The sequence below is a fragment of the Nomascus leucogenys genome, unplaced genomic scaffold (genome assembly GCF_006542625.1).
Source record: "Nomascus leucogenys isolate Asia unplaced genomic scaffold, Asia_NLE_v1 001025F_58941_qpd_obj, whole genome shotgun sequence".
Taxonomy (NCBI): Eukaryota; Metazoa; Chordata; class Mammalia; order Primates; family Hylobatidae; genus Nomascus; species Nomascus leucogenys.
The window spans coordinates 2791-30650 of NW_022097022.1; the positions used below are offsets into that span (position 1 = coordinate 2791).

At 38.9% G+C, this 27860-nt stretch overlaps 1 pseudogene; it reads left to right on the forward strand.

The window, feature by feature from the left end:
* On the forward strand, positions 1 to 27860 carry LOC100603646 (annotated as a pseudogene).

The following is a 27860-nucleotide window of genomic DNA, read 5'->3' on the forward strand; positions in this document are numbered from 1 at the left end:
GACATCAAGGGCTCCAGACATTGTGAAAGTTTCCCTTCAAGTTACAACGGGAATCCAGAACAAAGCCGTACGGACTCTCGGTGGGTAGCGTGGAAACGCACACATAGGTTTTCATTTGGGACTTGTTTTCTTCTTCCACCTGGATCTAGATTTCCCCAGACAACTTTCTGAGTTCTGCTCTTTTGTACTCTCCTCCTAGCATTTCTAATTGTGTGGACAGCCAGAAGCAGTGAAAATTCAGGGGCCCTGGTGCAATGGTGTAGGAAATCTGTGATAGGGTGGAGACTACCTGGAGAAAGAGAAACACACTGGAGCTCCAACCTGAAGCCAAGTGAGTTAACGTTGGCCAGGTTTCTTTGTGGGTGAAGCTTTGAGGTCATAGGGCTTAGCTATTCCCTTTTCTTGGAAAGGGGTGTCCAAAATATGGATTTCCTCATGGATTACAATGGCCAGAGTTCTACTGCTTCATGGGGACGTTTTGTCTTCATGGTTTTGATAGCTGCCTGAGAGATGTGTTGAGGGCTCCACACCAAATACTGTGGGGTTATAAACACAAGAAGTAAAAGATGCCCTGAGAATCCATGCTTGGCAAAATGGAAGGTGGTCCAAGCTGTTTTTCACTGATTTGGCGACTCTGGGCCAATCAGGAGTCAAGGAAATGAGGGTCAAAGAGAAAGAAGGTCTATCATTTTGTCTTTGTCCCGAAATAATTCAGACAGCAGCATGACATAACATACCTGATGGGGATAGCCCTGCCAGGGGACTCTGTGACTTAGCTGGTTAAAACCTCTGTCCTGGGTTTGAGTCTCAGAGAAAACTGAACTTGTGATTCATCCCTGCTCCCTCTCCTGCTCGTTAAGGAAGTAGGAGGAGCATGCTCTTCGTGTTTTCAAACGAAGGAAATTTCATGCTATATTTGGAATTTCAACTTCACATTTAAAATATCATTTTCTAATACAAAAGGTAGCATGCAAAGGCTTTGACAAAGAAAACTGGTATTGATTTTGATACATTCACCAACACACGATTTGTACGGAAAAGAAAGTGCAGAACAATGATATACCATGATTTTTACTGACGCTTTAACAAGTGTTCTTTCTAGAAATTCAAGCAACTTTATCTAGTCCCATTCCTCATCCACACACCTTTTGCCACACCTGCCTTTGGGACCTTTGGTACAGTGAGGTGTGAAGTATTATTAATTCATTTAAAGATTCAAGAACAAAAAACCCCGAAGTTCATCTAGGAAATGTAGAAGGCAAAGAATTTAAATACGCTGTTTAGCAATGTTCTGAGATTTTTACTTCAGCTAGATGTTTTTGGTTGGGGAACAGTGGGGAGTTATCTGTGTCTTCTATTACATATTTTGTGTACATTTTCTGTGAAAGTCGATTTAACGTGCAATAAAAATAACTGCTGCCAAAACCCAAGACCTAAGTTTTTTTGTTTGTTTTGTTTTTTGAGATGGAGTTTCTCTTTGTCGCCCAGGCTGGAGGGGTGTGATCTCAGTTCACCGCAACCTCCACCTGCCGGGTTCAAGCGATTCTTCCACCTAGCCTCCCGAATAGCTGGGATTACAGGCTCTGGCCACCATGCCTGGCTAATTTTTAAATTTTTAGTAGAGAAGAGGTTTACACCATTTTGGCTAGGCTGGTCTCGAACTCCTGACCTGAGGTGATCCACCCGCCAAGGCCTCCCAAATGTTGGGATTGCAGGCGTGAGCCACCGTGCCCAGCCAAGACCTAACTTTTAAAACCTATTGGTAGATTGCTTGCTGTAGGCTGTAAGCTATTCCAGCGAAGGAGAGCTGGCTGTCTTCAGTCAGAATGTTTTAAGCATTCACGAGGCAAAGCGCTGAATGCCACCTTACATTTAGACAACCTTTACCTACTAACTCACCCAGAAAAACTTGGAACCTGATGCCCAGCCCCTCTGTTGCTCACAATTCAATTCTCAGAGGCAGAGGCGGCTATTGGAGGAGCCCTGAGGAGACAAGCATAAGGCAACCAGTGGCAAGATTTTCTGCTCCTCAGCCTTAGATGACCTAATGCTCATAAAACATAGATGCAAGGAAAAATTTCTCTGAGCTGCCTATTTTTTCTTATTTCCATTCTTTTTCAGTCTTGCTCTTTAGTGATACCTCCAAATGGAACTCAAAGTGCATGGGTCTGTAATGTGACTGGAGGGTTCGTGCTCCCTGCCAAGGAGATCCTAGTGGAAAATGTATCTATTTCTGATTTTATTTACACTGGGCTACAAGTCGATGTCTACATACAGTTAGAAATGATAATACCACGACCCACACACAGCTTTGATGTAAGCCTGGAAAGTTTTAACATTAATCAACATAATTTAAGAGATATTTGTGTCTGGAAAAAATATAAAGAAGAACTCCTTGTGGAGTAATCTGTGCCCCCGTTTCAATGTCTGCTTGTTTCAGTCACGTTAGCAATATATTCTTCTCACGCTAAGTTTTATAAAAAGCCACAGATGACTGCCCGAATAAATAGTATAGTATTAAAAGCAACACATTTGACACTCTCCTCTTTTTATAGGAGCAGGGGAAACGTGACAAACACATGCAAAGAATGAGAAAGGAGAATGAAGAAAATGAATGGCTGGAAGAGCTGGGGGCCGAACCCGGGGTCTCATACATGAGAAACACACGCTCTACCACTAAGCTACCCACCCCGCCCGCAATCGGGTCCTGTTGGCTTATATATAAAATATCACTTTGTTTTCAGTTTGTTTGTTTCATTTTCTGTTGGTTGGATAAAGATCACTGGATTACATTCCTCTACTTTCATGAAATCACTGAATTGGATACTGTTTGGCAGCTAACAGTATCCTAATATACTTATAACAGTATACTAAGACACTAAGATTACAGTCCAAATGACACAGTTTCTTATCCTCAGACTTTCCCATTCCTGTTAGCCTGCTCCAAGCTCCATTCATAAGCAAACTGCATGAAAGCTACTTTCCTCCACCAGCAAAAAGCAGAAACTTCCAACATTGAGGACTGTTCAGTCATGGAGAAGGATCCCTGATTTTAGTCTAGATCTTTAGTCCAGAGTTCTTCCAATTGAGCTATGTTTGCCACACTTCTGCTTTCTCCCGCGATACTGACTCAGATAAAGTGCCCCTCAGTCCAGAGGCAGCCTTCGGCAAGTTGAATTCACACTGTATTTGTCAGACACTGTAGCAACATCCATTTTCCAGCTGTCTCTCGATCCTCGTTAATGCATCACGAGCTCTGAGATTGTCCTCAATTTTGGTTCCACACCTTCATCTCTAATCCTCTCTTAAGGACTATGTTCACAAAGGATTTTTTTTTAAAAAGCTTCAAAATTTTATTAACTTTAATCAATTGACGTTTTCCCAGACTAGAAGAATAAACGGGGCAACAGCAAACGCAGAACAGCGAAGCCAGGATGGGTGACTGAGCAAAGCTATCACAACAGGAAAGCTTGCAGTGCATATAGATGTTCCAAAGAATAAAGCTGGAGAGCCCTCCAGCTTTCAGAGCGCCATCAATGTTCACAGTGCCATCAATAAATGAAAAAATGCGAGGAAGTCCTGGATAGCACAGAGCTAATAGAATTAGATTGGCCAGCAGGGGAAGAGCATAGTTCATAGCTGTTCTGTCCCTGGGATGCTTTCATCACTTCCATAAAGAGTCTGAAAAAAAAAAAGAGGGTGCATATCATAGACAGGCAGAGTTCTAGGAACCTGGGACACCTATTAGTGGATGTAGAAGTTCTGGATTAGAAAACTGAATAGAAGGAAGAAGGAAGAGAGGAAAAAATTCTCTCCATCACTTGAATTTATCCGAAAGACAAATGTTCTCCATCACAGGTAATGAACATTATTTTGTCTTCAAAATTAAAGCACGTTGGTCGTGGGACTTCCTTTAATTTTTTTCTTTTTTCAAGCTCCTTCACAAGATGCAAGAGTCCTTATTCGAATTTATGTGTTCTATTACAGGTATGTGATAAAGGTTTATAAATAGTCTGTGTCCAAGGCATTCGATTTGTTATCCAAAGTGGTTTTCCTGGGATGGCTGGAAAACCATCCTAATTTTCCCCACTGCTAGTGTCTTTAGGATTAGCTATTATGGCAAAAAAAAAAGTCCACAAGTTTCTTTTTGTTTTTCTTCTTGTTTGTTTCTCTTCGTTCTCCTAAGTAACATTGTAGAGAGAAAGAATAGGTGAAAAGCTGGTTAGTGTTATTGCATTCATGATGTTGAATAAGCATTTTTTTCTTTTGTTTCTTCTTTCTGCTATCACAGAAATCATGCTTAATTTCCGTGTGAGTAGTTCAAAAAAAAAAAAAAAAAAAGGAACTGAATGCATAAAATAGGAAGAGGATTCCGCATTGCGTTACTGAAGGTATGTGTGGTATAAAAGTACTTGGGGAAATCGAATAAACAAAACCGTGGAAGTGCTGGGCATTGAACTCTGGACCCCATGCACGCAAAGCATGTGCTCTACCACTGAGCTATATGCCTGAAAGATGAACAAGTATTTTTAAATTTTTGATGAGGTTCAAATTATTGCATTTTATGCCTTTGGAAATATATCAAGATGTATCTCCAAGAGAGCTTGGCTATCACGAGAGTGTTGCTCAGTGGTTGAATGCATACTTAAAATGTATGCTGTCTTGGTTTCATTTCCTGAAAACGTTGCTGCTCTTTAGCTACTCACCAACAACCACCCCGTCTTTTGTCACACACTTTAATTGTATACATGATCCAAAGGACTCCCTTTAGTGCTACTCCATTTGTACGCCATAAACTTCTGCACCACCCAGGGCAAAAGACTATGGCAAAGACTAGATGGAAGAGGATAAAACAAAGGATTAATAGATCACTCGAAATCATCACTAGGAGACAGAAACCTGACCACATATTAACGGAAATTAACCTTAGGTTCCAATTCTCCACATCTTAAAGATTTATCAAAGATGAAAAGATTATCAAAGACAAAAAGAAGAGAAAAACAAAGAACGCCACCACATTTATTTTTTATTTTTATTATTATTTTTAAAATTTTCTTTGTCGTGTCTCGCTCAACCAACAGGATGTGGAAGGGCAGGAAGTTTTTTTTTTTTTTCTTAATTCCTGTCACTTATCTTCTGTCTCCCTCCTCCACGTATCCATCCCACACTGCCAAGGAATTCTATTCAGCCATCACACATAGGAGTCAATAAGTTCTAAGCCTTTCTTAGTGGGTAAATACATTGTATAATAAAAGCACTTAAGAAACCTGAAAGCTAAAAAGTTGGAAACAATCGAAGTATTGAAAGAGAAATTGAGTAAAGTTTCTAGTCTGCAGTAAGCTGAGATAGCTCGGTTAGGAGGGCATTAGATTGAACATCTAAAGGACACTGGTTCAATTCTGGGTTTTGGCAACTTTTCCTTTTCAGAGGAGAATCTACCAGCGATCTACCTTTGCAGTCTTAATATTTCATACGAACTGCATCTCTTAATTTATGTTTAGTAATTGATATTCGGGGAAGCAAAAGAGCATGGCACATGAGCAGAGGAATTTCATGTCTGACTTCCTTTGCTTCTCCATATATATTAAAGCAATCGCAATGCCTCATGAATTTTGATGTGTGAAATAAAGATGAACTGCAAAATTCATTTTGATACTCACAATTTTATTTTATTTTTTCTTAATTAGAGTGACATTAGACAGAAAATGAAAAATACCATGACAGGCTGAACAAAGAGTGACTGAAAGGGAAAAGCTTTCTATTTTAGCACCTTTGATGGCACTTGCCCCTGCTTTTTGAATAAGGGGCCCTGTATTTTCATTTTACACTGGACCTGTAAATTATATAGCTGGCTTTCATCGATATTAAATAGACATTCATAGTACATATAATTGTAGTATCTATAATCGGCATTCATAATTACAGATAATTCATAATTGACATTTAACAAATTTGGAGAATTGAAGACATTCTAACTCTTCACATACCTATCGTTGAATTATAATAACAAGAGCAATGGCCAGTATTGTATTAAAATCCATGCCCACAGTATACATTCCCTCTCTAAACTTCAATTCATTGTTCTTAACTCTTTATATAAAATTGGAATACTTGAAACGACCTTGCACAGAAAATCCCAATGGAAGATATGGCTTATCTTTTCTTAAGCAAAAAAAAAAAAAAAGGGGGCAGGATACTATAATTATCGTCCAGCTCTTTGCTATTTTTATGTAGTCCTATGTTGGGAGGATGTACATTTCCAGTTTGTTTCCAAAGCCTTCGGATGCCACCTATTACATCCAAAATCAGGGGCAGAGGATCCCCAATGGTAGAAAGGAAAGGCAGAAAATCTCAAGTTTTAAGAGAGTGGGCAGGAAGGCCTGCCCACGTTGCCAGTCAAGGCCCATGCTGGGATTTGAAGCCAGGATCATCCTGTTTACTAGACAGGCACGTTAACCAACTAAGCCACAGAGCCCATGAAAACTGTCCTTGATTTACTTCTATCAGAGCATACTTCGGTATTTGTGGTAGAATTTAGATTTTCCTTTTAATTAAAGAAAAAAAAAGTCTTTCATTTCTTGGATTTTTATTTGGCCTTTGATTCCACTCACAGCCATTCAGACAGTGAATAACGGCTTTGATGGAAGCACTGATTTGCCAGTCTTTTTCTCTTGCTCTTCATAAACTCACTGTATTTGGCTTGGAGCCTCGTTGCCTCATGGGAACTCAAGTCAAGGGAAAAATTCAAGCAAGATCAAAGGAGAAGGGACTATGAGTAAATATTTTTATTTCATGCTCATTTTAGGCTTTCTAAGGCATTTGACTTAATGTTTAGATTATGAATCTGAGACAGAGGAAAGTGCCACAAGTTTTTCCACTTTAAAAGTCAACCCCTGGAAATGAGCTCAAGCAGTTCCTATGATTTACATAAGTTTGAAAAGGAATGAAAATGAGTGAAGAAGGAGCTAATACCTTCAGTGACTTTTTCTAGGGAACATTACAGCTCTTGATCTAGACTCATAAAGAGATGGAAGACAAGGAAGACAGGAGGGAGGAAAACAGAGCATTTTGGAGCTTCAACGGTTATCTTGTCCCTTTAAAATGGAACTTTCTCTGCCAAGAGGAGAATTCAAAGGAGATTCACAGATTAGGACAGCACCTACCAAATGAGTTAGTGGAATATATATGTGTGCCCCGGTTAGATTGATTCATGCAGCTCAGTTGATAAGCATTCAAACTATTAATATAAGGAATGAAGATTCGAGTCTCTGTCACCGGTCTTTTTTTTGTTTTGTTTTGTTTTTTTTGAGATGGAGTCTTGCCCAGGCTGGAGTACAGTGGCACAATCCCGGCTTACTGCAACTTCCGCCTCCCAGGTTCAAGCAATTCTCCTGCCTCAGCCTCCCGGGTAGCTGGGATTACAGCCATGCACCACCACATCCAGCTAATTTTTGTGTTTTAGTAGAGATGGGGGTTTTACTATGTTGGCCAGGCTGGTCTCGAACTCCTGACCTCAGGTGATCTGCCCGCTTCGGCCTCCCAAAGTACTGGGATTATACACATGAGCCACCGTGCCCGGCCTAGAAGTAGAGTATTTTCTAAGAAGTTGAAAAAACAATAATTCATTACAACCTGAAGCTAAATCTGCTAAGATATGTTACAACCAGTGATGGTGAAATTATGAGAAGGAAAGAAAGAGGGCTTAGCTGAACAAGTTTAGAAACTTGTGATGAATGTAAGCTTATTGTTATTTATTATATTGTTCATCAACAGATAATTCGTGGAAAATATTTGATGGTACCAGGTGTTATTGGACAGTAACATCAACAGTGGACTTAATTTGCTCTGGTGGACCAACCATCATCACTTTTATAAATTTTTGACAGAAATTAGAAGCTGAAGGTCCTGACAAGAGGGATCACACAGCAGTTTAATGACGTAACACTGACAAATTGTGTGTGTGTTTTTTTTTAACTCTGGGCAGAGATGGAAATTTGTTTTGAAGGGGAAGAACTGCCCTCAATTACTATGATCAAACACTGAATGGCTTTGGAAGTTAGCTTTTGTTTCAGATGGGATAATGCTTTTTAACAAATTCAGCCCAAAATTACAAGGCAAAACAATGTTTATATATAAAACTTGTACTGTAGTAAAGTCATTTTGATGACAGCTAACACTGCTGGAATCGTAGTAATATTAAGCTGCCCTGTACACTGCCTGTGCTATCAAAAGTTAAAAGAAGCAATTCTCCAATCCCACAGAAATTTTCAGCAGATATATTTTCTGAACTTGAACTACAGTACCAGCAGTGTGTTAAAAACTTAATGCAAGGGCAAAAGCAATTTTCATATTTCAAAATCTACTTAACTATACAATTGAGAAGCTTCAAACTAAGCCTCACTTTAAAGTGTAATGACATGCTAAAAGCAAACATAAAGAGATGAACCTACTGGAATCCATGAATGTCTTCCATGAATGAATATGCCCCAAATCATATACTCACAGATTAATATTAGCCATTTGGCATCTCCTATCTTTCTGGAAAGATATTTTCAAAGATGAAATAAATAAAATTGCATTACAGGTCATTAACAGATGAACATTAGCAAATGACTTTGATGATAGGAAACACTAAGTTTGAGCCCCTGTCTGTAATAATAATTATTGGTATTAAAATGATGATTTAATACTTCTCATTATCAATAATTATACTCAATTAGTATTGTATTTTGAATTTCATCAATAAATATGAGTGGACTTTTTTTCTCCCTTGTTATATAAGTACCTACATAATATCCTTGATTTGGCCATTTGACTTGCAAATCCTGAAATATTTACTACTTGGCCATTTACAGAAAAAGGCCTCTCTCAGGCTTATTTTATGAAAGCACTAATCCCATTTATGAAAGCTCCACCTTTATCACCTAATCACCTTCCAAAGGCCCTAAATCCTAACCTAATGACATTGGTGATTAGGTTTCAACATATGAATTTTCGGTGATGGGGGCAGTCACAAACATTCAGATTACAGTAGGAGTATATTTAAAAGCCTGGAAAACGCAATTAACTTTGCACAAGCTTACTTTGACAAAGAGCCCCTAGGTTGAGCTCCAATAATTTCTATCTCCTAGTGTTCAAGTATTTGTGTAATACTCTCCCCTTGAGTGTGAATGGGACTTGTGACTTACTTCTAACTGACAGAATGTGGTAAAGGTAAAGGGATGCCACTCCCACAATTACATAAATATGTATATAAAACATATAATATATTGTTTATATTATTATATACATACATTATTATAATCTATAATAATAAGTGTATATAAGCCATTTTATATATAGATATATAAGCAATTTTAAATATATATACACACACAAATACATATTCAAAATAGAGCGCAAAAATCCTGCATAGGTCATTGATGATAATGACAGCATTTGGAGTGGAGAAGATCCAGAGATCGAATCTGCAGGGAAGAAGAAGGAAATGACAATGGGAGATGATAGGAACAGAAGAGAGAGGGCCAGAGTCTGGTATATTTGACAGGCTTGAGTCTCAGGGGAATGACAACAGCATTCACTCCAAAAAGACCTGTAAGCAGCAACTAACGTCCTACTAGAGAGGGTAGAAGGCTTTAATACAATTCATTTATGCTGTAGATTTCAGGAACATGCTCCTATAACATGCCTTGGCTGAATCACCAGACATTAGGGGTGCACGGTCTTTCTGGGAAAGTGGAGGGGGTGTTTTTTGTGGAAAATGTAACTGTGATGCTCCATAAAGCTGGTGGCATGGAATGGCTTTGTGTGGCGCTTTTTGCATGGAAAAGGCGATTCCCACTTACTTTGGTTGGAGCTTGTGTTCTAGAGCTCGTGTGATTTAGTCCACAGAACAACTGGTGATTTTTTGTGACTCAAAGTTGTCCAAATTTGTGGGGTAGGAGAGATGCAGATTAACTAAACTCCTTTATTCAAACATTTACAGCGGCCTCTCACTTTGTGTGACCACTTGGTTTCTTTTAAAAAGTGGCGAATTATTTGCAACAAGCACTTAATTAACACAAACCAGACCAATCATCTTTTCTGTGTCCTTTTCTCATGTTTCATGGAAATATCCTTAGACACGTTTAAATTTTAACTGGGCTTATTTGAGCAAAGAACAACAAAATGAAACATAGCAAAACAAAACAAAAACGGTTGAAGAATCAGGCAACCCTGCAAAGCAGAGCAGGTTCAGAGAATGCCAACCAATAACACGGCCTAACAGCATTTATGGGAAACAGAAGTACAGTGGAGGCAACCTCATTGGTTACAGCTTAATTGATTAATTGGTTACAAAGCCTCCAGCAATTAACGCTCAGCTACTGTATTTCAACTGCATGTTAGCTTGGTCTGTTAGACTTAGTGGAGGAGCCCAGTCCAAATCAATGGCCTCCTAGACATTTTATTCAACAGATAGAATAGCCTTTATCTTTCCTTCAAACCTCTTGCTTTTTTTTGCACTCAAGTCTCCCTCTATAATATTTCTCCTGGTTTAAGTGAAACACAAAAACTATTTTCTGTCATAAACTGGATTGCGTGATCAAATTTTTCTTTTTTGTTTTGTTTTTTTTTTGTTTAGGTGGAGTCTCGCTCTGTTGCCCAGGCTGGAGTGCAGTGGCACTATCTCAGCTCACTGCAAGCTCTGCCTCCCGGGTTCACGCCATTCTCCTGCCACTGTCTCCTGAGTAGCTGGGACTACGGGTGCCTGCCACCACGCCTGGCTAAGTTTTTGCATTTTTAGTAGAGACTGGGTTTCACTGTATTAGCCAAGATGGTCTCGATCCCCTGACATTGTGATCTGCCTGCCTCAGACTCCCAAAGTGCTGGGATTACAGGTGTGAGCCACCATGCCCATCCTGTGTGATCAAATTTATGTTGATTCATCAAAGCTATTATTAGGACTACGAATTTAGACTACTGGGAGGGAAAATGTAGAAATCTTGGTTCACTTGGTTCACTTGGTTCACTGCAACCTCCACCTCCTGGGTTCAAGTGATTCTCCTGCCTCAGCCTCCCAAGTAGCTGGGATTAAAGGTGCTCGCCACCACACCCAGCTGATTTTTGTATTTTTAGTAGAAGTGGGGTTCCACCATGTTGGTCAGGCTGGTCTCGAACTCCTGAGCTCAGGCAATCCACCTGCTTCAGCTTCCCAAAGTGTTGGGATTACAGAAGGGACCCACCGCACCCAACCAACAATACACCTTTATGTTTGTCTCCCAGAACGGAGTTTTAGTAAAGTGGTGAAGATGAATGATGGTAGATATACGAAGTTTGAGATAGAATAGATGATGAGAAGAGGGAGGATTGACAATACAGAGTATTGCCACACCATGTATATCCAAGAACACTACATTGGTAAAGGATATCCATAGAGCAGCTAAGGGTATCTTCAGTGTCTTGAATTATTAAATAATGATGACATCATCCCGTATGTATTGTAGATTTATCTCATACGTATTGATTTTATGTATGACAGAAATGCTGTAAGCAAAAATGTGTTTAACCAAAATACCACATTCACCTAGACAGTTTGAAGAAACAGAAATTTATTCTAAAATTCCCTAGTTTGAAAACAACTTGATATGTGATCTGAAATGTATTATTATGTATTCATAAAAACTCATATATTACCTTAGTAATATTGCTAAGAGGCAGTTTCTTTTAGATTTTATGAGCTTTAGTAGTAGCTGATCTACACTTTCTTGTCTAGTATTTAAATAGATAATATAAAGATGAATACTCTTTCACAGAAAGGTCATCCTTCAGTAACTGCTTTGGGAGATTTATGGGTCTTAAAATCTCTATGGAATCTAAATTAGCTTTCTATTTATTGGTCTACTTTGAGTGTAAATGAAAACAGATGAATGCCACCTTCCTTAACAAAAGTGTTTTGTTCATTTTAAATCTGAAATTTTTATTTTGGTAATATTTTGAATTTATATTAAAGCTTTTGTAGCTTTTTTCCCCCTAGCTATTAATAGAAGCAAACTCTTACTGTTTATTTATGACAGAACACACATGCAGGACTTGAAAGATGTTACAAATAATGTCCACTATGAGAACTACAGAAGCAGAAAACTGGCAGCTGTGATTTATAATTGATAACAAGAATAAAGGGCAGCTCACTAAGTATATATATTTTCTCCAGAAAAGCTATTCTTTCTGTAGTCAATAATCATATTGTTTCATTGTCATTAAATTTCTCCTGGCTACTCAATAGAAAATTTGGATAAAGTTCTCTATGCAAAACAGCATAAGTTTATATTGTTATGTTTTGTTAAGAGTAGAAGCCATTTTTAATGATCCATTTTGATAGAGTTTTCACTTACAGATTATGTGGAAACAAAGGACAGGCCTTAACAAAAGGAATATTTAGATGAATTTATTCTTGGTTACCTTCTCTATTCCTATACCAGGGAGTAAATTAGCTGGAGTTTCAGTTTCTTTTGGTTGTTAGAGTGGTGTAAGTGCCTACAAAGTGTGTAGCTTTGCCTTATGGAGCTTATATCTCAAGCTGTGGTGTTTTTACATTGGGGTCAAAAAAAGAGATGTGTGAGGAAGCTGGTAACCATGTCTGTGCCCTACTTTTAAAAAATTTTTCATCATTGAAGATCATAATTACATCATATGTCACTTAACAATGGGGATGCATCCTGAGAAATGTGTCAGTGGGCTATTTCATCATTCTGCAAACATCATAGAGTGTACCTACACAAACCTAAATGGTAGAGCCTTCTACACACCTAGGTTATGTGGTCTAGCTATTGCTTGTAGTCTATAAACCTATACAGCATGTTACTGTACTGAATGTTATAGACAGTAGTAACACGATATTAAGTATTAGTGTATCTAAACATAGAAAAAGTGCAGTAAAAATATAGTAATGTGAAGGATCTCTTCAAGGAGAACTACAAACCACTGCTCAATGAAATAAAAGAGGATACAAACAAATGGAAGAACATTCCATGCTCATGGGTTGGAAGAATCAATATTGTGAAAATGGCCATACTGCCCAAGGTAATTTATAGATTCAATGCCATCCCCATCAAGCTACCAATGACTTTCTTCACAGAATTGGAAAAAACTACTTTAAAGTTCATATGGAACCAAAAAAGAGCCCACATCGCCAAGACAATCCTAAGCCAAAAGAACAAAGCTGGAGGCATAACGCTACCTGACTTCAAACTATACTACAAGGCTACAGTAACCAAACAGCACGGTACTGGTACCACAACAGAGACATAGATCAATGGAACAGAACAGAGCCCTCAGAAATAGTGCCACATATCTACAACTATCTGACCTTTGACAAACCTGACAAAAACAAGCAATGGGGAAAGGAGTCACTATTTAATAAATGGTGCTGGGAAAACTGGCTAGCCATATGTAGAAAGCTGAAACTGGATCCCTTCCTTACACCTTATACAAAAATTAATTCAAGATGGATTAAAGACTTACATGTTAGACCTAAAACCATAAAAACCCTAGAAGAAAACCTAGGCAATACCATTCAGGACATAGGCATGGGCAAGGACTTCATGTCAAAAACACCAAAAGCAATGGCAACAAAAGCCAAAATTGACAAATGGGATCTAATTAAACTAAAGAGCTTCTGCACAGCAAAAGAAACTACCATCAGAGTCAACAAGCAACCTTCAAAATGGGAGAAAATTTTCGCAACCTACTCATCTGACAAAGGGCTAATATCCAGAATCTACAATGAACTGAAACAAATTTACAAGAAAAAAACAAACAACCCCATCAAAAAGTGGGTGAAGGACATGAACAGACACTTCTCAAAAGAAGACATTTATGCAGCCAAAAAACACATGAAAAAATGCTCATCATCACTGGCCATCAGAGAAATGCAAATCAAAACCACAATGAGATACCATCTCCCACCAGTTAGAATGGCCATCATTAAAAAGTCAGGAAACAACAGTGTTGGAGAGGATATGGAGAAATAGGAACACTTTTACACTGTTGGTGGGACTGTAAACTAGTTCAACCATTGTGGAAGTCAGTGTGGCGATTCCTCAGGGATCTAGAACTAGAAGTACCATTTGACCCAGCCATCCCATTACTGTGTATATACCCAAAGGACTATAAATCCTGCTGCTATAAAGACACATGAACATGTATGCTTATTGCGGCACTATTCACAATAGCAAAGACTTGGAACCAAGCCAAATGTCCAACAACAATAGACTGGATTAAGAAATGTGGCACATATACACCATGGAATACTATGCAGCCATAAAAAAATGAGTTCATGTCCTTTGTAGGGACATGGATGAAACTGGAAACCATCATTCTTAGTAAACTCTCACAAGGACAAAAAACCAAACACCGCATATTCTGACTCATAGGTGGGAATTGAACAATGAGAACTCATGGACACAGGAAGGGGAATGTCACACTCCAGGGACTGTTGTGGGGTGGAGGGAGGGGGCATGGAGGGGGCATATATTAAGAGATATACCTAATGCTAAATGACAATTAATGAGTGCAGTAAACCAACATGGCACATGGATACATATGTAACAAACCTGCACATTGTGCACATGTGCCCTAAAACCGAAAGTATAATAATAAAATTTAAAAATACAGCATAAAAGATTAAAAATGATATATCTGTATATGACACTTGGTATGAATGGAGCTTGCAAGACTGGAAGTGACTCTGTATGAGTCAGTGAGTGAGTGGTGAGTGAATGTGAAGGCCTAGGACATTACTGTATGCTACTGTGGACTTTATGAACCGTGTACACTTAGGCTATACTAAATTCATTTTTAAATTTGTCTTTAATCTTATTTTGCTATAACTTTTATAATAAATTTAAAAAATCCTTTTAATTCTTTTGTAGTAACACTTAGCTTAAAACACAAATATATTGAACAGATGTACAAAAATATTATCTTTATAATCTTTATTCTGTAAGCTTTTTTTCTATTTTAAAAGCTCTTTTTTCACTTAAAACTGTTTTTTGTTAAAAATGATGACATAAACTTACACATCAGCCTTGGTCTACTGAGGGCCAAGATCATCAAGATGCTACTGGGCAGCAGGACAAGAGAGCCAAATAGGAACAGCTCCAGTCTACAGCTCCCAGCATGAGTGACACAGAATATGGGTGATTTCTCCATTTCCAACTGAGGTACTGGGTTCATCTCACTTGGGAGTGCCAGACAGTGGGTGCAGGACAGTGGGTGCAGCACATCATACATGAGCCGAAGCAGGATGAGGCATTGCCTCACCCAGGAAACACAAGGGGTCAGGGATTTCCCTTTCCTAGTCAAAGAAAGGAGTGACAGACAGCACCTGGAAAGTTGGGTCACTCCCACCCTAATACTGCCCTTTTCCAATGGGCTTAACAAATGGCACACCAGGAGATTATATCCCACACCTGGCTCAGAGGGTCCTATGCCCACCGAGCCTCACTCATTGCTAGCACAACAGTCTAAGATCAAACTGCCAGGTGGCATCCAGGCTGGGGGATGGGTGCCCACCATTGCCAAGGCTTGAGTAGGTAAACAAAGCAGCCAGGAAGCTAGAACTGGGTGGAGCCCACCACAGCTCAAGGAGGTCTGCCTGCCTCTGTAGGCTCCACCTCTTGGGGCAGGGCACAGACAAACAAAAGGCAGCAGTAACCTCTGCAGACTTAAATGTCCCTGTCTGACAGCTTTGAAGAGAGTAATGGTTCTCCCAGCATGCAGCTGGAGATCTGAGAAGGGGCAGACAACCTCCTCAAGTGGATCCCTTACCCCCGATTAGCCTAACTGGGAGGCAGCCCCCAGTAGGGGTGGACTGACACCTCACACTGCCGGGTGCTCCTCTGAGACAAAACTTCCAGAGGAATGATCAGGCAGCAGCATTTGCAGTTCACCAATATCTGCGGTTCTGCAGCCATTGCTGCTGATACCCAGGCAAACAGGGTCTGGAGCAGACCTTCAGCAAACTCCAACAGACCTGCAGCTGAGGGTCCTGACTGTTAGAAGGAAAAGTAACAAACAGAAAGGACACCCAGACCAAAAACCCATCTGTACGTCACCATCATCAAAGAACAAAGGTAGATAAAACCACAAAGATGGGGAAAAAACAGAGCAGAAAAACCGGAAACTCTAAAAATCAGAGTGCCTCTCCTCCTCCAAAGGAACACAGCTCCTCACTAGCAAAGGAACAAAGCTGGATGTAGAATGACTTTGACGAGTTGAGAGAAGAAGTTTTCAGAAGATCAAACTATTATGAGCTAAAGGAGGAAGTTTGAACCAGTGGCAAAGAAGTTAAAAACCTTGAAAAAAAATTAGACGAATGGCTAACTAGAATAACCAGTGCAGAGAAGTCCTTAAAGTACCTGATGGAGCTGAAAACCATGGCACAAGAACTATGTGACAAATGCACAAGCTTCAGTAGCTGATGCGATCAACTGGAAGAAAGGGTATCAGTGATGGAAGATCAAATGAATGAAATGAAGCGAGAAGAGAAGTTTAGAGAAAAAAGAATAAAAAGAAATGAACAAATCCTCCAAGAAATATAGGACTATGTGAAAAGACCAAATCTACGTCTAATTGGTGTATGTGAAAGTGACGGGGAGAATGGAACTAATTTGGAAAAGACTCTGCAGGATATTATCCAGGAGAACTTCCCCAATCTAGCAAGGCAGGCCAACATTCAAATTCAGGAAATACAGAGAACACCACAAAGATACTCCTCGAGAAAAGCAACTCCAAGACACATAATTGTCAGATTCACCAAAGTCGAAATGAAGGAAAAACTGTTAAGGGCAGCCAGAGAGAAAGATTGGGTTACCCACAAAGGGAAGCCCATAAGACTAATAGCTGATCTCTTGGCAGAAACTCTACAAGCCAGAAGAGAGTGGGGGCCAATATTCAACATTCTTGAAGAAAAGAATTTTCAACCCAGAATTTCCTATCCAGCCAAACTAAGCTTCATAAGTGAAGGAGAAATAAAAATCCTTTACAGACAAGCAAATGCTGAGAGATTTTTTCACCACCAGGCCTGCCCTACAAGAGCTTCTGAAGGAAGCATTAAACATGGAAAGGAACAACTTGTACCAGCCACTGCAAAAACATGCCAAATTGTAAAGGCCATCAAGGCTAGGAAGAAACTGCAGCAACTAATGAGGAAAATAACCAGCTAACATCATAATGACGGGATCAAATTCACACATAACAATATTAACTTTAAATGTAAATGGGCTAAATGCTCCAATTAAAAGACACAGACTGGCAAACTGGATAAAGATTCAAGACATATCAGTGTGCTGTATTCAGGAAACCCATCTCATCTGCAGAGACACACGTAGGCTCAAAATAAAGGGATGGAGGAAGATCTACCAAGGAAATGGAAAACAAAAAAAGGCAGGGGTTGCAATCCTAGTCTCTGATAAAACAGACTTTAAACCAACAAAGATCAAAAGAGACAAAGAAGGCCATTATGTAATGGTAGAGGGCTCAATTCAACAAGAAGAGCTAACTATCCTAAATATATATGCACCCAACACAGGAGCACCCAGATTCATAAAGCAAGTCCTTAGAGTCATACAAAGAGACTTAGACTCCCACTCAATAATAATGGGACACTTTAACACCCCACTGTCAATATTAGACAGATCGAGACAGAAAGTTAACAAGGTTATCCAAGAATTGAACTCAGCTCTGCACCAAGTGGACCTAATAGACATCTACAGAACTCTCCACCCCAAATCCACAGAATATACATTCTTTTCAGCACCACACCACACCTATTCCAAAATTGACCACATAGTTGGAAGTAAAGCACTCCTCAGCAAATGTAAAATAACAGAAATTATAACAAACTGTCTCTCAGACCACAGTGCAATCAAACTAGAACTCAGGATTAAGAAACTCACTCAAAACTGCTCAATTACATGAAAACTGAACAACCTGCTCCTGAGTGACTACTGGGTACATAATGACATGAAGGCAGAACTAAAGGTGTTCTTTGAAAACAATGAGAAAAAAGACACAACATACCAGAATCTCTAGGACACATTCAAAGCACTGTGTAGAGGGAAATTTATAGCACTAAATGCCCACAAGAGAAAGCAGGAAAGATCTAAAACTGATCTCCTAACATCAGAATTAAAATAACTAGAGAAGCAAGAGCAAACACATTCAAAAGCTAGCAGAAGACAAAAAATAACTAAGATCAGAGCAGAACTGAAGGAAATAGAGATACAAAAAACCCTTCAAAAATCAATGAATCAGGAGCTGTTTTTTGAAAAGATCAACAAAATTGATAGACCTGTAGCAAGACTAATAAAGAAGAAAAGAGAAAAGAATCAAATAGATGCAACAAAAAATGATAAAGGGGATATCACCACCGATACCACAGAAATACAAACTACCATCAGAGAATACTATAAACACCTCTATGCAAATAAACTAGAAAATCTAGAAGAAATGGATAAATTCGTTGACACATACACCCTTCCAAGACTAAACCAGGAAGAAGTTGAATCTCTGAATAGACCAATAACAGGCTCTGAAATGGAGGCAATAATTAATAGCTTACCAACCAAAAAAAGTCCGATTCACAGCCGAATTCTAACAGAGATACAAGGAGGAGCTGGTACCATTCCTTCTGAAACCATTGCAATCAATAGAAAAAGAGGGAATCCTCCCTAACTCATTTTATGAGGCCAGCATCATCCTGATACCAAAGCCTAGCAGAGACACAACAAAAAGATAGAATTTCAGAACAATATCCCTGATGAACATTTATGCAAAAATCCTCAGTAAAATACTGGCAAACCAAATCCAGCAGCACATCGAAAAGCTTATCCACCATGATCAAGTGGGCTTCATCCCTGGGATGCAAGGCTGGTTCAACATATGCAAATCAATAAATGTAATCCAGCATATAAACAGAACCAAAGACAAAAACCACATGATTATCTCAATAGATGCAGAAAAGGCCTTTGACAAAATTCAACAACCTTCATGCTAAAAACTCTCAATAAATTAGTTATTGATGGCACGTATCTCAAAATAATAAGAGCTATCTATGAAAAACCCACAGCCAATATCATACTGAATGGATAAAAACTGGAAGCATTCCCTTTGAAAACTGGCACAAGACAGGGATGCCCTCTCTCACCATTCCTATTCAACATGATGGAAATTCTGGCCAGGGCAATCAGGCAGAAGAAGAAAATAAAGGGTATTCAATTAGGAAAAGAGGAAGTCAAATTTTCCCTGTTTGCAGATGACATGATTGTGTATCTAGAAAATGCCATCATCTCAGAACAAAATCTCCTTAAGCTGATAAGGAACTTCAGCAAAGTTTCAGGATACAAAATCAATGTGCAAAAATCACAAGCATTCTTATACACCACTAACAGACAAACAGAAAGCCAAATCATGAGTGGACTTCCATTCACAACTGCTTCAAAGAGAATAAAATACCTAGGAATTAAGTTACAAGGGATGTGAAGGACCTCTTCAAGAAGAACTACAGGCCATTGCTCAATGAAATAGAAGAGGATACAATCAAATGGAAGAACATTCCATGTTCATGGGTAGGAAGAATCAATATCATGAAAATGGCCATACTGCCCCAGGTAATTCATAGATTCAATCCCATCCCCATAAAGCTACCAACGACTTTCTTCACAGAATTGGAAAAAAACTACTTTAAAGTTCATATGGAACCAAAAAAGTGCCCATATTGCCAAGTCAATCCTAAGCCTAAAGAACAAAGCTGGAGGCATCATGCTACCTGACTTCAAATTACACTAAAAGGCTACAGTAACCAAAACAGCATGGTACTGGTACCAAAACAGAGATATAGACCAATGGAACAGAACAGAGCCCCCAGAAATAATGCCGCATATCTACAACTATCTGATCTTTGACAAACCTGACAAAAACAAGAAATGGGGAAATGATTCCATATTTAATAAATGATGCTGGGAAAACTGGCTAGCCATATGCAGAAGGCTGAAACTGGATCCCTTCCTTACACCTTATAAAAAATTAATTCAAGTTGAATTAAAGCCTTACATGTTGGACCTAAAACCATAAAAACCCTAGAAGAAAACTTAGGCAATACCATTCAGGACATAGGCATAGGTAAGGACTTTATATCTGAAACACCAAAAGCAATGGCAACAAAAGCCAAAATTGACAAATGGGGTCTAATTAAACTAAAGAACTTCTGCACAGCAAAATAAACTACCATCAGAGTGAACAGGCAACCTACAAAATGGGAGAAAATTTTTGCAACCTACTCATCTGACAAAGGGCTAATATCCAGAATCTACAATGAACTCAAGCACATTTTCAAGAAAAAACAAACAACCCCATCAAAAAGTGGGCAAAGGATATGAACAGACACTTCTCAAAGGAAGACATTTATGCAGCCAAAAAGCATATGAAAAAATGCTCATCATCACTGGCCATCAGGTAAATGCAAATCAAAACCACAATGAGATACCATCTCACACCAATTAGAATGGTGATCATTAAAAAGTCAGGAAACAACATGTGTTGCAGAGGAATTGGAGAAATGGGAACATTTTTACACTGTTGGTGGGACTGTAAACTAGTTCAAACATTGTGGAAGTCAGTGTGGCGATTCCTCAGAAATCTAGAACTGGAAATACCATTTGACCTAGCCATCCCATTACTGGTTATATACCCAAAGGATTATAAATCATGCTGCTATAAAGATACATGCACACATATGTTTATTGCAACACTATTCACAATAGCAAAGACTTGGAACCAACCCAAATGTCCAACAATGATAGACTGGATTAAGAAAATGTGGCACATATACACTGTGGAATACTATGCAGCCATGAAAAATGATGAGTTCATGTCCTTTGTAAGGATATGGATGAAACTGGAAACCATCATTCTCAGCAAACTGTTTCAAGGACAAAAAACCAAACACCGCATGTTGTCACTCATAGGTGGAAATTGAACAATGAGAACACATGGCCACAGGAAGGGGAACATCACACTCCAGGGACTGTTGTGGGGTGGGGGAAGGGGGAGGGATAGCATTAGGAGATATGCCTAATGCTAAATGACGAGTTAATGGGTGCAGCACACCAACATGTCACATGTATACATATGTAATAAACTTGCATGTTGTGCACATGTACCCTAAGACTTAAAGCATAATAATAATAAAATAAAATAAAGCAATTATAGGAAAATAGAGAGAACAAAAAAATACCTATAATTCTATCACTTAAAGACAAAAAAGAAAGAAAGATGTTACTGGGCAGTAGGAATTTTTCAGTTCCTATGGGCCACCATCATATATGCAGTCCCTTGTTGACTGAAATGTCATTATGCAGTGTATAGCTGTATTACAAAACCATTTTAAATACTGTGCATATGTAGCTAGGTGTTATCTACCATTAGATGATAATCCTAAAGGATCAACTATATAAATATGAAAGACAAGTTATCAAAGTAGCTATACTGTTTTCCATGGTGGTTAACATGCCTTATAATGGAATAGAAAAAGTCCCTTCTGAAATATTTAAAATACAAGTTTCTGTTTGAGGTAAGCCTCAATATATGAAGAAAAGGAAGGCTTTTTATCTTTTTTAGCAAAATATTTATTGAGCAACTTTGGCACAAACATGTAAGGATCCATCTTCATGAATATTGTTCATAAAATCCTAATTCACTTTAAACTCATTAACAATGAACTTTTTAACTTATTAAAAGAAACACATACACAAAGCTACGATAATCTTGTATGTTAGAAGAAAATACTATCAGTACATATTTTTTATTAAATATATGTACTTATTCAATACATTTTTTAAACAGTTGTGATGTTGTAGATATAAGGAATTGTTTATTTGTTCCCATGTCTCAAATATACAGCTATTTAAAGTAGTGCTGTTGGATTCAGGTAAGATAATTCAGAGAAAAATAGTAAACTTTACAATATCATTAAGTTTTTTTCTGCATATGCAAAATTCTACTGTGTGGATATGTGAATTATACTATATCCCAGGTGAAAACAAAAATAGTAGAATTCTACTGGAAATATGTCTCTTAAAGAGAGGAATGATGACCATACTTTGCCTATGCAAATAAAAAAAGAAATGTTTGCATTGCTGAAAAGCAAATTGCCCCAGGAGCTAACATAATATTTTATTTTATGTTAATACTAAGTAGGAAAATAAACATTTTAGAATACCAATCTAACTGGGGAATGGCTGTACTTGGAATAGATATTTGATATGATTTGATAAATTAGATTGTTACTACTTCATTGAAGAACACAAACTGAATCTGAAAGAAATCACTTAGAAGTTTTATCTATTGATTGTACTTTACATTGTCTTGAAAATGTTAGCAATTTCAAAAAATATTTTTATTAAATTTTTCTTTAAAAATTATTAACAACTTATGGTGCTTTAGCTGATGCAAGGTGCTTTTCCTCATAACTCAGTACATATCCATGAACAACTGAAAAGAAAGACTAATGTTTAAATAAGTGAAGTAAGCAGGTGTGAGTTTAGGCTTCTTTTAATGTTCTTTTTGTATTGCTTTCATGCGACTCTCCATAGGAATGTATCCTTTGACAGTGGTAGTGAGGAGGGGTTGAAAGTTGCAAGAATTTTGGAAAGAAAGGTGAACCTATTGAAAATTTATAGTTAAATTGATTGTTGGCAATAAGATGCTTCACAAAGTGCTAATCACACTTTGGTTTTAGAAGATAAGCTAAACTTTTTAAAGATGTTAGACATTGAATAGTAAAATGCATTCATGTGCCACATAACGATGTTTCAGTCAATGACTGACTGCACATATGACAAGTTCCTGTAAGATTATAATGTCTATACCACAGAGCCTAAGTGTATAGTAGGTTATACTCTCCAGGGTTGTGTAAGTATACTCTGTGTTGTTCATGCAATGATAAATTAATTTCTCAGAATGTATCCCCATTGTTAAGCAATGCATGACTGTAGATCAATTTATCTTATATTTAAATTTTCTGAGGTAGTTTTGGGCAAACTGTAGAGTCTATTGAAACGTGAAATAAAAATAAAGATTAAAATATATGTGTCGATGTCTGAAAATGTGCCTTTCTGTTATGTCAATAGTCCTAGAACAATTCTGTTTTAGAGAGACTTAAAACAAAAATTAGATTGTGTGGTTTAAATCTGAAGAATAGCTGAACTTGTCCAGCTATAATTTATCTCAAGGTTAGATCTGGAGAAGTGGATGCTGTTCTTAGCAGCTATCCAGTAATTACCTGTTTCTGACAAAGAAAGTGTGGAGCAATCTAAGTACTTCTTATATGCTTAGAGAATGTATCTTGCATCCCTGTATGGAGGGTAGTGAGTGATTGAAAGCCACAGAAAGGGTAACCTCTCATATCAAAAAAATTCAGCAAGGGTTTGTAAAAGAAAGAGAAGAGCTGGTCATATCCGGATTGCTCACCTCTTAAAGGAAGTGATCCCCAATAGGAGGAGAGCCATTTTTTTTTTTTTTTTTTGCTAAACTTCTTTCTTGAAGTTTTGTCTGCCTCCTTTTTCCTTGATCTTCCTTGTACCCTTTACTTAAAGTCACATTTGATTGGTGACTCTTTTTCAGAACTGATGTCTATCATTGGTACCAATTGTGACAATAGATATCTTGCTTCCTAATCTCTCTTTCCCTTATGTTAATTTATTTTTCTGTTCTCTATAGCCTTCTCCATCAGTCATCTTGGGAAAACTTTATAAGTAAATGACTAAAAATACAGCTTTCAAAGGCAGATCCTCAGAATTCTTGATACATGACAAGAGTATTCATCAATCTAAATAGAAATGAAGACAATTTTCTGAAAATTTCAAGTTGTTTCAAAAAATTAAACTTATTGAGTTGTATCTTTTACTCTTTATTCAAGTGTCCTTTCATGAAATTATAATGATAGTAGTTGGAGTTTTGTTTATGTTTGGTTTTAATACTCTTACTTGGCAAAACAAGATGTTGACAACCATTATAACTAAAAATTTTTGGAAATTTTTACTGATATTTGAAATTATTTAAGTGAAATTCCTTTGGAAAATTTTGCACATAGTGACCTACTAACCACTGGAGCAAAAGCATGTAAATGTACTTGCTTACTGTGTTCTTTAGGAAAGACCAGCAAACATAATTTAAATGAAACATGATTGTCTTTTATTATACTCCAAATGTGGGTCATGTGTAATGCAGCAAAGTAGAACTTGACTAGGTCATCCTTCTGTGGTGGCTCTAATTCTCTTATTGGTCACATGAAGGGGTGTGGCTTGCAGGAAATTTAACCTTACAAAAACAGCCCTAGAAGGAGCTAAATCTATGGGGATTTAGTTTCATATTCAGGTTATGTTGTAACCATTATCTTCTTCTTGTTTCACTAAGCTTTTTTCATTTCCTTGTCTGGGTTTTTAATTTCACTGATAGGTTTATAATCTTTACTACTATATGTGTGTGGGTAAGAGTTTCCTATTAATAAGCAGGCAGGCTTTTTACATAACTTAAATATATAACTTAATATATAACTTAAATATATAACTTCGTATAACTTAAATGGTTTTTCCAGCCATTTAATAAAAGGTTTTACTTGGAAAAAAACAGTAAATGTGAAGACAAAAAGTGATCTCCCTACATTTTCTACATTGTAAGCACAATTTTTTGTTTCGATTTCCTAAAATTAATAAAGATGACTAGAAGTGAGGTGTTAATTTAAAAATTAAAAATTTGAAAGATCATTTTTGTTGGTGAGAGACTTCAAAAAATTCATTTTAAATATGCATGAACATTTTTTCACAGTATTTGAGTGTATTTGGTCAGATTATTTTTACAAGGCTAAAAGCTTACAGTATCTTAACTGTTAAATATTGCAAATTTCTTTGAGAAAGTACACACATTTGGCAGGTTTGGAACTTTGAACAGACTTTTAAAAGATGATTGCATAGCATATTTTATAGTGATTTAGTGTAATGATTATGAACATAATTTGGGAAATAAATTAGCTTTAGCTAATTTTACTTTAAATTTTTTATTTAGGGCACATACCTTAATTTAATTGTGAAAGCTATGCATTTGCCTTTAATTGAAATTTTAGCATGCTTTACTTTAAACGTGCTAAATCACTAATTTCTGTTCCTTTAGATATGATACAGTTGAAGGCATGTAAGGCAGGGGATTGTTTTTCCAAAGACACAGCAGTTTTACTATACAGGGATTTTAATACTTAAATTTCGAATTTAAAAGATTTTTTTTTCTTTGAGATGGGGTCCTGCTCTGTCACCCAGGCTGAAGTGCAGTGGCATGATCTTGGCTCACTGTAACCTCTGCCTCCTGGGTTCAAGCAATTCCAGTGCCTCAGCCTACTAAGTAGCTGGGATTATAGGGGTGCGCCACCACACCCAGCTAATTTTTGTATTTTTAGTAGAGACAGGGTTTCACCATGTTGGCCAGGCTGGTTTCAAACTCCTGGCCTTGTGATCTGCCTGCCTTGGCCTCCCAAAGTGCTGGGGTTATAAGTGTGAGCTACCATGCTCGGCCTAAAAGAAGATTTTGAAACATCATTGCATGTTTTCTCTGCAGTCTCTTATTTTCCCCCTAGAGTTATTTAAATAATAATTTAGGTGGCAAAATTACCTGCTCCTTCGCAAGGATAAAGTAAAATAAACGTTTTATAGATGCGTTGTATGAGTAGGAAGATATTTAATTCTCTCTGATTTCTAATTTAATGTATTTACAATCACAGTTATATTGTTGAATAATCTTAAGTTGCTTAAATACACATATTCAGTTACTTAAGGTTAGCAATTAAAAAATCGTTTTTATATTATTTCTTTTCTAGAGCCTAAAAAAGATTTTTGGGGTGTTAGGGGACAGTAGGAATTATAGACTCTGAAAATCTAACAGAAGCTTTGGACCCTTTCACCGGAAGAATGCTGGCAAACACGAACACACATTTGGTATGCTGTTTCAGGGCAGTCACTGACACTGGGTGTCCTCAGGAGATCAGAGGCAACTATATTAAAAACAGCTGCCATTAATATGAGGCATATATGAATATATATATAATATATATTTATAAAAGGAGCGGAGATAGGATACAATTGCTTTACTATTGAAGAATTAAAAAAAAAGGATCTCTTCAACTTTTAACAACAAAAAAAATTTACACTTGAAAATGTATTTCATGTACACTTGAAAAGTAATTCTCCACTTTTGCTTTGTTTTGTTTTGTTTTTTGAGATGGAGTCTTGCTCTGTCACCCAGGCTGGAGTGCCGTCGGGCGATCTCGGCTCACTGCAACTTCCGCCTCCCGGGTTGAAGCGATTCTCCTGCCTCAGCCTCCTGAGTAACTGGGACTACAGGCATGTGCCACCACACCCAGCTAACTTTTGTATTTTTAGTAGATGTGGGGTTTCGCCATGTTGGCCAAGCTGGTCTCAAACTCCTGGCCACAAGTGATCTGCCTGCCTCGGCCTCCCAAAGTGCCAGGATTATAGACATAAGCCACTGTGCCTGGCCTGGACTCCCTCTTCTGAGCGCCCTGCCGACCTGTCCTGATGATGTCTGTTCCTGCAGAGGTCTACGGGACCCCTAGTTACCTGGCCCCTGAGATCATCGAGTGCTGCATGAATGAGGACCATCCGGGCTACGGGAAGGAGGTGGACATGTGAGTGTGCCGGGGGAGGGAGGATCACCAGCCTGGGCTGTGTGAGGGAGGAAGCAGGCAGGTCTGGGTCGGTGCCCCTGGCACAGGGGGTAAGTTGTCCTTGGCCCTCTCACGTCCAGATGGAGCACTGGCGTCATCATGTACACGCTGCTGGCTGGCTCCCCAGCTTTCTGGCACCGGAAGCAGATGCTGGTGCTGAGGATGATCATGAGCGGCAACTACCAGTTTGGCTCTCCCGAGTGGGATGATTACTTGGACACCGTGAAGGACCTGGTGAGAGACGAGGCGGACTGGCTCCTGGGCTTAGGGCCGCGATGCCAGGCTCCCTTGCCCAGGGAGGCCCCACCTCTCCTGACATGCTGGAGGGGACCTGCCTTAACGTTCTCGGGTCCCCTCCCTCCTCCCCTCCGAGGTCTCCTGATTCCTGTAGGTGCAACCCCAGAGCTGCTGCACAGCGGAGGAGGCCTTGGCACAGCTCTTCTTCCAGCAGTACGTGGTGGACAAAGTGCGGCACTTCAGCCCCCGCGGGAAGTTCAAGGTACGAAGCGTCCTGACCCAGGCCCCTTGGCAATTGCCACCAGCTCCCCAAGTGCAAACCTCTAAGCCCTCTCCTCTCCCAGGGGTCCTTACACCCCATAGGTTTCCAGAATACCCACCCCTCTCCTGCCAGCCGCCCTGTGATGGCTTCAGGGATGGCAGGTGTCAGCCCACTGGCTCCGACCCTGCAGATGCTGGCCAAGTGGGAATTGGGGGACACTAGGAGAGCCCTGCAGAAGCCACCCAAGACTTCGTGGCAAACGAGCCCAGAGAGTCCTGTGCTGGAGGGGCAGGGCCTGGCAGGGGGGTACTGCAGCCCAGCTTCTCTGCCTGGCCCTGCAGGTGATCGCCCTGACCGTGCTGGCTTCAGTGCGGATCTACTAACAGTACCGCCGGGTGAAGCCGGTGACCTGGGAGATCGTCATCCGAGACCCACCGCTACACACTCCAGTTTCCGTGTCGGCTCATCGATGCCTATGCTTTCCGAATCTATGGCCACTGGGTGAAGAAGGGGCAGCAACAGAACTGGGCAGCTCTTTTCAAGAACACACCCAAGGCCGTGCTCCTCTCCCCGCGCAAGGAGGGCTACTGA